The following is a 16,513-nucleotide window of genomic DNA, read 5'->3' as shown; positions in this document are numbered from 1 at the left end:
GGACGGGTTTATTTATAATATTTCGTTGCCATGAACGGAGGTCCCAGTCATATTTCATCGCCCTCGACGGGTTTACCTCTCATAAACACTGATACATCCCAGTACATAATAACAGTATGGGAGACATTAACACACAGTCGTACTGGCCAGGTTGTGGCAACACACAGTCGTACTGGCCAGGTTGTGGCAACACACAGTCGTACTGGCCAAGTTGTGGCAACACACAGTCGTACTGGCCAGGTTGTGGCAACACACAGTCGTACTGGCCAGGTTGTGGCAACACAGTCGTACTGGCCAGGTTGTGGCAACACACAGTCGTACTGGCCAGGATGTGGCAACCCACAGTCATACTGGCCAGGTTGTGGCAACACACAGTCGTACTGGCCAGGTTGTGGCAGCACACAGTCGTACTGGCCAGGTTGTGGCAACACACAGTCGTACTGGCCAGGTTGTGGCAACACACAGTCGTACTGGCCAGGTTGTGGCAACACAGTCGTACTGGCCAGGTTGTGGCAACACACAGTCGTACTGGCCAGGATGTGGCAACCCACAGTCATACTGGCATTTATGGGTTTGGAAAGGCGTATGATAGGGTGGATAGGAGGCAATATGGCAGATGTTGCAAATGTATGGAACAGGAAGTAGGTTACTGAAAGCATTGAGGAGACTTCACAAGAATAGTGAGGCTCAGACAAGAGTATGTAGCAGAGAAGGAGATTATTTCCCAATAAAATTAGGATTTAGATTGGGATGTGTGATGTCACCATGGGGTTGTAAGAGAAGTGAATGCTTAGGTGTTGCAAAAGTTGTGGGAGTTATCACAGTTGCTCTTGCTTTTGGGAGATTCTGAAGAGAAGTCACAGAGGTTAGTGGATGAGTTTGGTAGGGTATGTAAAAGAAGGAAATTAAAAGTGAACATAGGAAAGAGAAAGTGTTGAGGATGACAAAAAATTTAGTTAATTAACGATTGGATATTAGGTTGGAGGGAAGGAGTATGGAGTAAGTGAAGGTATTCAAATATTTGGGAGTGGACTTGTTAGCAGATGCGTCTGTGAAAGACGCGATGAATCAGAATTGATGAGGGGGGGGAGGTGAGTGGTGCACTGATGGGTGTGTGGAAGCGAAGAAGGAAATGTATAAGAGTATAGTTATACCGTCACTTTTATATGGGTGTGAAGCATGTGTGGTGAATGTTACAACACTGAGAAGACTGGAGGTAGTGGAGATGAGGTGTCTGCAAGCAATGTAGTGTGAATATAAAATTCGTGGTTTGAAAATAAGGAGGACGTGTGGGGTTTTTAAAAGTTTTATTCAGTGGGCAGAAAAAGGGCTGTTGAGGTGATTAAGACATTTAGATAGGACGAAAAGAATTAGAATGGCTTGGAGAATGTATAAATCTGTAGTGGAGGGAAGGCGGGGTAGGGTTCGGCCTGGGTTAAGTTGGAGGGAGGGGGTGAAGGAGGTTTTACATACTCCTATCATGCTCACGCACCCGTGACCATGATAGATAGGAGCGAGTGGAGGGAAATGGCTTTTATGATTTGACGAGCTATTAGAGTGTGAGCAAATAACATTTACGAAATTATTATTATCACGGGGAGCGCTAAACCGGTAGGAGTATACAGTAAACTGGAACACAGATCCAATTCCCTAGATCAAGAGCCCCTCACCAGCGTCAAGGAATCTTCCTTGAGGGCAGCATTTAAAAGATTTAGGGAAACCAGCAAGCCAGACTTGAGTCCTGTACTTAGTACAGTGCCTGCGCTCTGAAGGAGAGGTGTTGATATGTTCCAGTTTTATAACTGTAGTGTAGACACCTCTGACAAGACAGTGATGTGCTGATTGCCGATGAAAGTGTTGCTATATTTTTCAGGTCACCTTGCCTTGGTGGGAGACGGATACCTACTTAACCTTATTATAACAAGCGCAATTTAATTTAGCCTAATCAAACTAAATATATTTTGGGTAAGTTTACAATAATTTAATAAAAAGACAAACACAATGAAATATATTTTCTTCGTTAGGTTCAGAATGATTTTTGCAAAATTATTGCATACATAAGTTTTCACTTGCCTTATTTGGAAGAAGAGAATTGCTTTCTAAGCCAAAATCGCAAGTTTTACCTATTCAGCACGATATATATATATATATATATATATATATATATATATATATATATATATATATATATATATATATATATATATATATATATATATATATATATATATGTATATATATATATATATATATATATATATATATATATATGTATATATATATATATATATATATATATATATATATATATATATATATATATATATATATATATATATATATATATATATATATTTATATATATATATATATATATATATATATGCAAAACAACCACTCTGAAAGAATAGAGAAATTCCAAGCGCTTTCGTGACTACTCACATTATCAAGGAACTATGAAAGTGAAGCATCCAAGGAAGCTATATAAGGGGTCCGGCCAGCACCTCACTATCAGATCCCACAACGGTTAAACACGTGACGCGCGGCGAGCCAACTTGGATAGGTCCTTTGCACAACTCACCCCCAAGCTATTTATTTGTCCAGTGTATTATTAAATTCTTCCCAAATTCTATTAATTATAAATGGATCTAATTTATATAAACCAAAGGAAATATTCATATTATTGTCAAAACTGCTTTTTATGAAACAAGATTCAATTATATTCCTGTCGACCATGGACTTGCTTGATACTACTTTCTCAACTTTTTGAAAATCAATTGGATGGTTAAAATCTCTTACATGAATAAATAGAGCATTGGAATCTTGTCCAGTTCTAATGCTATATTTATGTTGTTTTAATCTTAGTTCGAGATTTTTACCAGTTTGACCGTAATAAACTTTATCGCAAATTTTACAAGGAATCTTATAGACACATCCATCAGCATTTTGGGGGAATTCTTTATCAAAAGTTTTTTACTGTATCAAGATTTTTGAATACAACTTTAATATTAAAAGTCTTAAGAAGAGAAGGCATATCAACCAAGTTTTCATGGTAAGGGAGAACCAACATATTTTTAGTAGAATAAGGCTGGTTGCCCCTTTTTGGATTGTAAAAAGTGTTTCTAGCAACTTTAAAAGATTTATCAATTACATTTCTTGGGTATTTTAAATCATTACCTATTTCATAAATTTTGGATATTTCCTCATCTATGAACTCAGGACTACAAATTCGTAAAGCTCTCAAAAACATTGATGAGAAAACAGACAGTTTGACTCTTTCAGAGTGGTTGTTTTGCATATTTTGAAATCACCTGTTTACTGTGATCTTATTGCATATATATATATATATACATGTATATATATATATATACATATATATATATATATACTGTATATATATATATATATATATATATATATATATATATATATATATATATATATGCGTATATGTCTGTAATTCTGTCGGTCCCGTTTCCCACTGGTCCTCATTAAGGCTGTGTGTCAACAGTCCTGTAATTACCCACACACAAGGGTAATTAGTAGTAGTAGTAGTAGTAGTAGTAGTAGTATTAGTTGTAGTAGTAGTAGTAGTAGTAGTAGTAGTAGTAGTAGTAGTAGTAGTAGTAGTAGTTGTAGTAGTAGTAGTAGTAGTAGTAGTTGTAGTAGTAGTAGTAGTAGTAGTAGTTGTAGTAGTAGTAGTAGTAGTAGTTGTAGTAGTAGTAGTAGTAGTAGTAGTTGTAGTAGTAGTAGTAGTAGTTGTAGTAGTAGTAGTAGTAGTAGTAGTAGTTGTAGTAGCAGTAGTAGTAATAGTAGTAGTAGTAGTAGTAGTAGTAGTTGTAGTAGTAGTAGTAGTAGTAGTAGTAGTTGTAGTAGTAGTAGTAGTAGTAGTAGTTGTAGTAGTAGTAGTAGTAGTAGTAGTAGTTGTAGTAGTAGTAGTAGTAGTAGTAGTAGTAGTTAGTTGTAGTAGTAGTAGTAGTAGTAGTAGTTGTAGTAGCAGTAGTAGTTGTAGTAGTAGTAGTAGTAGTAGTAGTAGTAGTAGTAGTTGTAGTAGCAGTAGTAGTAGTAGTAGTAGTAGTAATAGTAGTATCAGCTAAACATATATACGGAATTATATATGAACTTAAATATTCTCTGTTGAGTTGTTACTCTTTAATTATGTACAAATCTTCATGTGTAAACAGCATGTGTAGTGAACTTGGTGATTTAAATCAAAGATCAGCTGGTGACTGTGATATAACAAAGATCAGCTGGTGACTGTGATATAACAAAGATCAGCTGGTGACTGTGATATAACAAAGATCAGCTGGTGACTGTGATATAACAAAGATCAGCTGGTGACTGTGATATAACAAAGATCAGCTGGTGACTGTGATATAACAAAGATCAGCTGGTGACTGTGATATAACAAAGCTCAGCTGGTGACTGTGATATAACAAAGCTCAGCTGGTGACTGTGATATAACAAGCTTGTGTGTGTGTTGATATCTTATGTCTGTTTATTGTGTCTGTGTTAAGTCTGATGTGTGTTAGTTTCTGTCTGTTCCCTGTGTATGTTTCTTGTGTTTAATCTTTGTGTCTTCCTTGTTTCTCTTCCCTGTATCTGTTCCTTGTTTCTGTTCTTTGTTTCTATTCTTTGTTGCTGTTCTTTGTTAGTGTTCTTTGTTTCTGTGCCTTGTTTCTGTTCCATGTTTCTGCGCCATATTTCTGCTAGTTGTTTCTGCTCTTTCTTTCTGTGCCTTGTTTGTGTTCCTTGTTTCTGTTCCCTGTACCTGTTCCTTGTTACTGTTCCCTGTATCTGTTTCTTGTTTCTATTCCCTGTATCTGTTTCTTGTTTCTGTTCCCTGTATCTGTTTCTTGTTTCTGTTCCCTGTATCTGTTTCTTGTTTCTGTTCCCTGTATCTGTTCCCTGTATCTGTTTCTTGTTTCTGTTCCCTGTATCTGTCTTGTTTCTGTTCCCTGTATCTGTTTCTTGTTTCTGTTCCCTGTATCTGATTCTTGTTTCTGTTCCCTGTATCTGTTCCTTGTTTCTGTTCCCTGTATCTGTTTCTTGTTTCTGTTCCCTGTATCTGCTCCCTGTATCTGTTTCTTGTTTCTGTTCCCTGTATCTGTTTCTTGTTTCTGTTCCCTGTATCTGTTTCTTGTTTCTGTTCCCTGTATCTGTTCCCTGTATCTGTTTCTTGTTTCTGTTTCTTGTTTCTGTTCCCTGTATCTGTTTCTTGTTTCTGTTCAATGTATCTGTTCCTTATTTCTCTTCCCTGTATCTGTTCCTTATTTCTCTTTCTTGTTTCTCTTCTCTTCCTTGTTTCTGTTCCTTGTTTCTCTTCCTTGTTTCTGTTCCTCGTTTCTCTTCCATGTTTCTCTTCCTTGTTTCTGTTCCTTGTTTCTGTTTCTTGTTTCTGTTCCTTGTTTCTGTTCCTTGTTTCTGTTCCTTGTTTCTGTTCCTTGTTTCTGGTCCTTGTTTCTGTTCCTTGTTTCTCTTTCTAGTTTCTCTTCCTTGTTTCTCTTCCTTGTTTCTCTTCCTTGTTTCTTTTCCTTGTTTCTCTTCCTTGTTTCTCTTGCTTGTTTCTCTTGCTTGTTTCTCTTGCTTGTTTCTCTTCCTTGTTTCTCTTCCTTGTTTCTATTCCTTGTTTCTATTCCTTGTTTCTCTTTTTTCTTTCTCTTCCTTGTTTCTCTTCCTTGTTTCTCTTCCTTGTTTCTATTCCTTGTTTCTCTTCCTTGTTTCTCTTCCTTGTTTCTCTTCCTTGTTTCTCTTGCTTGTTTTTCTTGCTTGTTTCTCTTCCTTGTTTCTCTTCCTTGTTTCTCTTTCTTGTTTCTCTTCTTTGTTTCTCTTCCTTGTTTCTCTTCCTTGTTTCTCTTCCTTGTTTCTCTTCCTTGTTTCTCTTCCTTGTTTCTCTTCCTTGTTTCTCTTCCTTGTTTCTGTTCCTTGTTTCTGTTCCTTGTTTCTGTTCCTTGTTTCTGTTCCTTGTTTCTCTTCCTTGTTTCTCTTCCTTGTTTCTGTTCCTTGTTTCTGTTTCTTGTTTCTCTTTCTTGTTTCTCTTCCTTGTTTCTCTTCCTTGTTTCTTTTCCTTGTTTCTCTTCCTTGTTTCTCTTGCTTGTTTCTCTTGCTTGTTTCTCTTGCTTGTTTCTCTTCCTTGTTTCTTTTCCTTGTTTCTATTCCTTGTTTCTCTTCTTTGTTTCTCTTTCTTGTTTCTCTTCCTTGTTTCTTTTCCTTGTTTCTCTTCCTTGTTTCTATTCCTTGTTTCTCTTCCTTGTTTCTCTTCCTTGTTTCTTTTCCTTGTTTCTCTTCCTTGTTTCTCTTGCTTGTTTCTCTTGCTTGTTTCTCTTCCTTGTTTCTCTTCCTTGTTTCTCTTCCTTGTTTCTCTTTCTTGTTTCTCTTCTTTGTTTCTCTTCCTTGTTTCTCTTCCTTGTTTCTCTTCCTTGTTTCTCTTCCTTGTTTCTCTTCCTTGTTTCTCTTCCTTGTTTCTCTTCCTTGTTTCTCTTCCTTGTTTCTCTTCCTTGTTTCTCTTCCTTGTTTCTATTCCTTGTTTCTGTTCCTTGTTTCTCTTTTTTTTTTTTTTTTTTTTTTTTTTACACAGGGTTTGACAAGGTTAAGGATCCCTAGCTTTATTGACAGCTATTTACAGGTTAAGGATTCCTAACTTTATTGGCAAGCTAAGAGCTGTTACCTACATCAGCTCATTTGAAAGCATTTTTATTGTTATGAGACATACAAGTAGGGAACAGGATGAAGTTGGAGCCATCTGTGGGCCAGCATTTTCATTTGATCAACTGACGTTATCTCGTTGACATCATTATGCTGTACGAATGTGTTCCATACTCGAGTCATCCTGGGTATGTATGATCTCAGATGGAGTGATGTTCTGGAGAAGGGTACAGCCAGAGTGAAGTTGCTGCTTTCTGCCCGTCTTGTGGCATAAAAGCTTGTTTCACGCTGTCCTCGAAGTGGATCCAAGTGTGGTATTTTGACAATATTGGCCTTATACATAACAGTAAGGCCACCCACATCCCTCCTATGTTGAAGGCTCTGCTGAAATGACAGATCTATCCAGGATGGGTCCAGGCGAGAGATGAGACGTCTTGCTCTGTTCTCTACTCTGTCAAGCAGTCGCAGATGAGAGGGGGGGCAGGCAAACCAAGAAAGTGGAGCATACTCAAGGTGTGAGCGTACTTGTGCCTCGTACAGGATCTTGCAACCCCTACTGTCAAGCAGATGCGAGATACGGCGAAGTGCTGTAAGCTTCCTGGCTGCCTTGTTTGCAAGATTTACAACATGGTTCTTCATGGTTAGTTTGGAGTCAAATTTCACCCCAAGGATATCAACTTCTTCTCCAGGTGCCAACATCGTCCCATTCATCCTTACTACTGCACCAGCATTACCATCATGGTGCCTAGAGACGATCATCATTTGCGTTTTCTCAGGTGCAAATGTTACTTGCCATCTATTTCCCCAAGCTGATATAGCTCTCAGCTGGTGATTGATGTAGTTTAGAGCAGCTGGCATTTCTTCTCTTGGATAAGTGAATGTCAGTGTACAGTCGTCTGCATATGCATGTGATTCTGGGATGAGATGAAGAAGGTCGTTGAAGTAGACATTCCATAACAGTGGACCCAGCACACTTCCTTGTGGAACGCTTGCCCCAATAGGATGCCTTGCTGATTCCGTTCCATTGAGGACTACACTTAGAGATCTACCATGTAGGTAATCACTGAGGAGACATAGCGTAGAGCCTGCAATTCCCAGTGCTTGAAGTTTTGCTAAGAGGCCCTGGTGCCACACCCGGTCGAAAGCGCCAGCAATGTCCAGTGCTACCACACAGCTGACTTTGGATTCATCCAGTGACTGGTGCCACTTAGTGGAGAGGTTTAACAACAGATCAGCAGCAGAGTAACCTTTCCTGAAGCCATATTGACGATCACAAAGTAGTGAGTGGTAGTCAAAAAAATCTGTCATTTGTCTTGAGATTATTGTCTCAAGGATCTTACCAGTGATTGACAGGAGTGACACTGGTCTGTAGTTGCTGATTTCTGCTCTGCTCTTCTTTTTGTGAACAGGGACTACATTTGCCTCTTTCCATGGAGAGGGCCATTTGCACTGTACTAGGCAGTGCTGAAAGATGCGAGTTAGAGGTGCTGCTAGCTCGTCTGCACATCTTCTCAACAATCTTGGGCTCAACTTGTCTGGGCCCACAGCCTTTTCCTGGTCAAGTGATTTAAGAAGGAAATGCACCTCCTCCTGCCTTATTGTCACCACTGACAGTTTTGACACAGTTCTTGCAGCTAGCCAAGGAGGGTCCCTTGCTGGATCAGGAACTTGCATTTTGGTAGCAAAGTGTTCAGCAAAGAGGTCCGCCTTCTCTTGACTACTAGTAGAGGTGGTCCCATCCTGTCGATTTAGAGGTGGAATAAGTTCATCAGGCAGATAACCTTGTCTGTCCTTGACCAGGGACCACCAGGTTTTGGAGCCTACCCTACCTGATGCTAACTTTCTTTTAGTGTCCACCTCCCATTTAGCAATGGCCCACTTTTGAACATCACCCATATGCCTACAGGCTTGCATGTGCAAGTTCCTGTTATAGGTGGTAGGATGTCTCTTATACCTTCGCCATGCTTTGTACTTAGCAGTAGCAGCCTCTCTACAACGAAAGCCAAACCAAGGCTGATCTGTAGGCTTTGTCACATATTGCCGGTGAGGAATGTGTTCTTGTTGCAGATTAAGGATGTGTCCAGTGAAGGCTTTCACTTGGTTGTCAACATCCCCCTGGAGAAGAGCATTCCAGTCGGTGGTGGCGAGCTCAGAGCAAAGGGCTGGCCAATTACCTCTTTCCCATAGCCAGGTTGTGCGTGTGGACTCCTCACCTCGTTCTGTTGGGATCTTAAGTGTGGTAAAAACAGCCTTGTGGTCAGACGATCCAACGTAGCCGAGGGGTTGACAAGTGACTATGCCTTCTGCCAGATCACTCACTACTGGGTCAAGGGAGGAGCCAGAGATATGAGTAGGGAAATCAACAAAGTTTCTCATGTCAAACACTGCAAGAAGGTCATCAAAGTCCCTCTGTATAAGGTGCTGGTTGAGGTCACCAACAATTATAATATGTTGACAGTTGTGTTGTAGCAGAAGGGAGTCAATATTTTTCATTAGGAAGTTGATAGGGTCTGCATGTTGCCACTGAGGTCTGTACATTGCACATGCTAGTACAGAGGTACTAGTGTTTATACAGAGCTTGAAGAACATCATTTCAAGATGTGTAGGGGTGGCAACATCTATGTGCTGGGCATGAACACTTTTAGAGAAGCACACAGCAACACCACCTCCTTGCCCTTGCCTGTCTCTTCTCATCCATGAGGTGTAGCCAGCAATTCTTGCAAAATTTTCTGGAGTCCTGTCATCCAAAAATGTTTCAACAACAGCTATCATGTCTGGACGTCGAGTGTTCACAAAGCTATGTGTGAGCTCTCCAACATTAGTAATGAAACCTCTAATGTTGGCCGACAGGATGCTGATAGACTGGCTCCTCATGATGAAGTGGTCAGCTTGAGGCGGTGGGTGTGTAGGGAATGTAAGGTGCCTGCCCTTGAGAGAGGTAGGGTACTGAGGCAGCTGCAGGGATGTAGGTCTGTGGTCTTGTATAAGGCCCAATCCCATCTGCTGGGCTGGGATAGGAGTAGCTAAGTGGGTGACGTGTGAGAGTGTTTACCAATTCAGAGATCCTGCTGGTTTGTTCTGAGAACAGGTCTCTAAACAGGTGGCCCTGTCTGTCAAGTTCCTTTTTCTTCCAACACTGGTCCTCCTTATGTCCTTTCTTGTAGCAGTAGTTACACCTGGTATCTCACAGGCAGTTGTTGGCAGAGTGCCCCTTCCGGTGACAGCGAGAGCACAGCCTAGGTGCCTGGGAGGGTGGACTAGGATTTGTTGCACCTCCTGTGTTTCGCAGATTTGTCCTCAGATTCTGCCGCTGGAACTGTGTTAGTGGAGGGTGAGACGGCTGTAGATGTCTTCCTCCACCACGTCCTCCTCCACGTCCTCTACCCCGCCCTCTACCAGTTCTGACAGATGTGTCCCTGCTGTTCGTACTTCGGCGCAGTAGGTGATCAGGTGCAGTGATAGTTCCCTGATCACTAACTGCACCGTTCTCTGGTGGAGAAACTCCTGGCTCAGAACTTGCTGTCGAAACACTACTACCAGATTCTAGAATAGTATCGGCAGGTGTGCTGACAGGTGTAGGATCAGAGATGGTATGTGCACTGTCAAGTAGACTGGCAGTGGCTGAAGCAGAGATGTCAGGTGTAGGAGAATTAACAGATCCAAGGCTTCCCACGTTGCTGGGAAGAGGATTTGTTCCCTCTGTGGTGGTCAGAGGAATTGTGTTAGAATTCCCAAAGGTAGTGTTTTGAACTCTGCCAGTCTGTGGGACCTTAGCGATGACAGAATTCCACCAGTCGTTTACCCCTGAGTTAAGCTCAGTGTGGGACTTCCAGTCTTTGTCAATAGTGTCGCCATCAGCTGAGCAGCTTATGTCACTTGATGCAGGCTTGCACTGACCTTCTACAATAGCTTGTAGGTTATCTAATGATTTGAGGAGCTCATGAAGTGCTTCCCTGTGATGGATTATCTTAGCTGCAACTTTACAACACAGCCCAAGAGGGCAGTCTTGATCTTTGGACAGGAGTCCCTGAGGTAGGACTTCTGAACCTTCCTCCTGTAGCTCCAGGCTTGTATCCACATATACCACAGGATTATGGATATCCTTAAATTTTCTGAAATTTTCAACCTGGCTGCAACAAAATTCTCCTTCTGGAGTGCAATCTGTGTGGCAGTAGTTGGAACAAGTAGGCTCCTTACATCCAAGAAGATCTTTGTCCCTTGTGGTATACCCACAAACACTGCAGTATCTACTGGGACAATAGCCAGATAGCGTAGATAATCTTGCTATTTTGCGGTGTGAAGTCATCCCAGAGGAGGCTTGTAGGTTTGAAGTTCACAGGAGAGAGAGAGGGTGGGTGGTGATGTCGTGGGGTGGAGTGTGGGTGGGTGGGGGTGTTTATAGCCGGTGGGTGGTGAGGGCGGGCGGCAGTGGGCCGACTAGCTGGAAGTGTTGCCTTCTCACTATCACTTAATAAACACTGTTTATGCTATCCACTTTTCCACTAAAGGAAGATGTTACACAAATCACTGTGTTGCATTGTACCAGCCACGTTGTTATAAAGCACCAGATGCTAGTACATAGCACAAAACACATATAATATTAGATGCTCACTCTGAAGGCAATAGTGAAGTCACTCCTAAGGCCTGCCGCTGTCCCCTCACTCACACCATGCCTTCACCATACCACACTTAATATCACTGATATTGCTTATATTCACTTCAGTGGAGGAGTTGGCTTACTTGTACTAATGTGTTGTAAGTAGTACTACGTCACTGAACAGTTTTTATCCACACCAACCCTCGTATTTAAGTAATATTAAGAAAGTTTGTGGAGCACACTGTGACACGTCTTCACCCTCCCTCTTCTCTCTCTCTCTCTTCCTTGTTTCTCCTCCTTGTTTCTGTTCCTTGTTTCTATTCCTTGTTTCTCTTCCTTGTTTCTGTTCCTTGTTTCTCTTCCTTATTTCTCTTCCTTGTTTCTCTTCCTTGTTTCTCTTCCTTGTTTCTCCTCCTTGTTTCTGTTCCTTGTTTCTATTCCTTGTTTCTCTTCCTTGTTTCTGTTCCTTGTTTCTCTTCCTTATTTCTCTTCCTTGTTTCTCTTCCTTGTTTCTCTTCCTTGTTTCTCTTCCTTGTTTCTGTTCCTTGTTTCTCTTCCTTGTTTCTGTTCCTTCTTTCTGTTCCTTGTTTCTGTTCCTTGTTTCTGTTCCTTGTTTCTGTTCCTTGTTTCTGTTCCTTTTTTCTGTTCCTTTTTTCTCTTCCTTGTTTTTCTTCCTTGTTTCTGTTCCTTGTTTCTGTTCCTTGTTTCTGTTCCTTGTTTCTGTTCCTTGTTTCTGTTCCTTGTTTCTGTTCCTTGTTTCTATTCCTTGTTTCTGTTCCGTGTTTCTCTTGCTTGTTTCTCTTGCTTGTTTCTCTTGCTTGTTTGTCTTGCTTGTTTCTCTTGCTTGTTTCTCTTGCTTGTTTCTCTTCCTTGTTTCTCTTCCTTGTTTCTCTTCCTTATGTGTGTTCCTTTTTTTCAGCTTCAGGATCTTACCGACTCTATCCCTTCTCCTCCTCCTAGCATTCCATCCCTTTAATTTACCTTCCTCCTCTTCACTCTTCTTACCTTCTATACTCTGGCAAGTCAGCCTCAATATTTGCCAGTCTTGCTTCTCCTCCAACAACCCCCTCCATCCCAATGACCTTCCACCATCTCCCTCAATCTCCATCAGTCTTCACTTGGTCTGGGAGGAGAGTTTCTTCTGGTAAGACAACTTCATCACGGCTTCCAAAACAACGTAAGCTTAAAAAAATCTGATGGCGGAATTAACCAGAAAATTGTGTTGTTACGGACAAGTTTAACGAAGAACAGGACAGATTAATGTTTCTTCGTTAGTCACGTTTATGGTATTATACATTATATTATTTATTAATATAGTCTTCTACTTCTTCTTCTTCTTCTTCTTCTTCTTCTTCTTCTTCTTCTTCTTCTTCTGTTTTCGTTATCATTATTTTTATTAGCATTTTCATTATTATTATTATTATTGTTATTATAATAAGCCAAGTCTCTCCTGCTGCTACTACTGCTGCTGTTTCTCTCACCTGTTCAAAGCACCACCAAGAATTATTAAATATTCGCCGGTATTCTCCTGGCCCGGGCCTCTTCCAAGTGGTGGCCCGGCCTTGGCTCCCTCTTTAGGGAGTGTTTGAGACCTAAGTCTCCCATGGGAGGAGGCACAAGTACCTCCTCATCTTTGGGACCAACTGTCCCCAGGCCTAGCCACAAGCTAGGCCTCTCTGGTCTGCCATCCCCGCCCCAAGGGGGCTAATGGGAATGACAGTCTTGTGAGGTGTAAACTCTGGCTCAGACACCTACCCTGCCCTAGAAGGGTTAGGCATGGTGTCGATACCACCAAGAATTTTTAAGTTACAATTCTGAAAGTTCTCTTGAGGAATTCCTTCTTCTCGCCTATTATACAAATATTACTATAATAAAAACTACATGTTGAGAAACTAAACACTGAGACTATAACCATAAAATAACATACACATATTTACAAGATCATAAAGAATAATAACCACAAGTGATATTTAAAGATGACAGAGGCCGTCAGTACAACATTACATATATAAATAAACATAAAAAAACCTGTGATCACAAAACCTGAAACTCATTACTGTTACAATAATCCCTATGCTAAATCCCACACAAAAAGAATGTGTCTTAACACTCGCTAGATATATCTGTGTACCACAGAGCTACAACCTTCATGTAGACCATCACAGTGTGTACCACACTGCTACAACCTTCATGTAGACCATCACAGTGTGTACCACACTGCTACAACCTTCATGTAGACCATCACAGTGTGTACCACACAGCTACAACCTTCATGTAGACCATCACAGTGTGTACCACACAGCTACAACCTTCATGTAGACCATCACAGTGTGTACCACACTGCTACAACCTTCATGTAGACCATCACAGTGTGTACCACACAGCTACAACCTTCATGTAGACCATCACAGTGTGTACCACACAGCTACAACCTTCATGTAGACCATCACAGTGTGTACCATACTGCTACAACCTTCATGTAGACCATCACAGTGTGTACCACACTGCTACAACCTTCATGTAGACCATCACAGTGTGTACCACACGGCTACAACCTTCATGTAGACCATCACATGTGTGTACACACAGCTACAACCTTCATGTAGACCATCACAGTGTGTACCACACGGCTACAACCTTCATGTAGACCATCACATGTGTGTACACACAGCTACAACCTTCATGTAGACCATCACAGTGTGTACCACACGGCTACAACCTTCATGTAGACCATCACAGTGTGTACCACACGGCTACAACCTTCATGTAGACCATCACAGTGTGTACCACACAGCTACAACCTTCATGTAGACCATCACATGTGTGTACACACAGCTACAACCTTCATGTAGACCATCACAGTGTGTACCACACGGCTACAACCTTCATGTAGACCATCACATGTGTGTACACACAGCTACAACCTTCATGTAGACCATCACAGTGTGTACACACAGCTACAACCTTCATGTAGACCATCACAGTGTGTACCACACGGCTACAACCTTCATGTAGACCATCACATGTGTGTACACACAGCTACAACCTTCATGTAGACCATCACAGTGTGTACCACACGGCTACAACCTTCATGTAGACCATCACATGTGTGTACACACAGCTACAACCTTCATGTAGACCATCACAGTGTGTACCACACGGCTACAACCTTCATGTAGACCATCACATGTGTGTACACACAGCTACAACCTTCATGTAGACCATCACAGTGTGTACCACACGGCTACAACCTTCATGTAGACCATCACAGTGTGTACCACACGGCTACAACCTTCATGTAGACCATCACAGTGTGTACCACACGGCTACAACCTTCATGTAGACCATCACAGTGTGTACCACACGGCTACAACCCTCATGTAGACCATCACAGTGTGTACCACACAGCTACAACCTTCATGTAGACCATCACAGTGTGTACCACACGGCTACAACCTTCATGTAGACCATCACAGTGTGTACCACACAGCTACAACCTTCATGTAGACCTTCACAGTGTGTACCACACTGCTACAACCTTCATGTAGACCATCACAGTGTGTACCACACGGCTACAACCTTCATGTAGACCATCACAGTGTGTACCACACTGCTACAACCTTCATGTAGACCATCACAGTGTGTACCACACAGCTACAACCTTCATGTAGACCATCACAGTGTGTACCACACGGCTACAACCTTCATGTAGACCATCACAGTGTGTACCACACAGCTACAACCTTCATGTAGACCATCAATATATATGTTGTACATCAAACAGTTCTTGTAATTTTAATTCATTACTAATTTACAACAACCTTTTGTAATCTAGTCAAAACTTACATTATGAGACTAACTTAACAGCAACACAATACCAGGTTTATAACCTATTATATGAACGTGAAATGAAAACAAACCGTCATATATAAAGGTTTTACATAATGCTTAGCCTATGACAAAAACTTATAACAAAAAAAACCTATACAGAAAGGAAAATGTTACAAAAATCCATAAAACAGATGCGCAGATCTGCGTGACACAAAGCAGTATGAGATATATCACAAAACTACAACACTTATCACATGTCATACATAAAACTACAAATAACACGCCATGACTCGAAAAAAAAGAAAATTACTCAAGAAATGTGTCAGTAAGACCAAAATATGCGTCCAAAAATACATAAACAAAAACCTTCGATGACACCTAACATTCATGCAATAACGGCCTCCCACCCTCTGTAACACTCTACTCAACCAGCATCTGACCATCTCTAACCCTTCACAAAAATAAACCACATGAAATGCAGTCTCCTTCCCTCCACAGATACCACACCCCCACCCTCTACAACCTTTCTGTTTCGTAGTATCACTCCTGACGGAAGAATACCATGCAGAAACCGAAACATCACCTCACGCGCCGTAGGGTTTAACTTCATCTTACTAAATCTATACCAAATGCTCTTCCACGTATACATGGGGAACAAGCCCTCAACTGGGACAATGCACCTACCTACAAGCAACCTACACAAAACCCTTATTCGAACATTTCTCAGTTCCTTAACCAACATCACGGCCCTCAAAACGATTTCGCATTCCCGCAAGTCCATTCCTCTATACCACATACCCAGCCTATCATGTATCCTTCCCAACTGCCCCGCGTTCACACCTACACGCAAAACTTCCCATTTAAGAAACACACATTTAGCCCTCCGTCTCAAATCCATCAACCCCAACCCACCTTGACTTACAGGTAACATTACAACTTCTCTCCTTAACCAATCACAACGTGAACCCCACAAAAATTTGTACACCCATCTTAAGATCCCCGCAATCGCTGTCCCTGTAATTGGGAACACAGCTGCAACATGCCAAATCTTACTATACAATAAAATGTTTACGACTATCACTCGCTGTACAAGAGTTAGGTGCTGGGGTCTCAAGACACCTAGACGCCCCACGATCCTTTCCAATAACCTATTCGAGTTTTCCACCCGCCCCGCCACCATGTCATCCCTATAAACAATACCACAAATCTTTAAAGACACCGCCCATTCTTTAACAACCTTACATCTCCCCCCCACACCCCCCATCCAAGAACCCAACCCCATGCACCTTGACTTCACACTATTTACTTGCATTCCCGTGGCACTTCCAAACAATTGCACAACCTCGTCCAAAACTCCCATTGACATCCCTTCACGAATGAGAACAGTGGTGTCGTCGACATAACCAATTAATCCCGGCCAGGCCCTCCCACCCCCCACAC

The sequence above is a fragment of the Cherax quadricarinatus genome, chromosome 19 (assembly GCF_038502225.1).
Source record: "Cherax quadricarinatus isolate ZL_2023a chromosome 19, ASM3850222v1, whole genome shotgun sequence".
NCBI lineage: Eukaryota > Metazoa > Arthropoda > Malacostraca > Decapoda > Parastacidae > Cherax > Cherax quadricarinatus.
Note: the sequence above shows the minus strand (reverse complement) of the source record.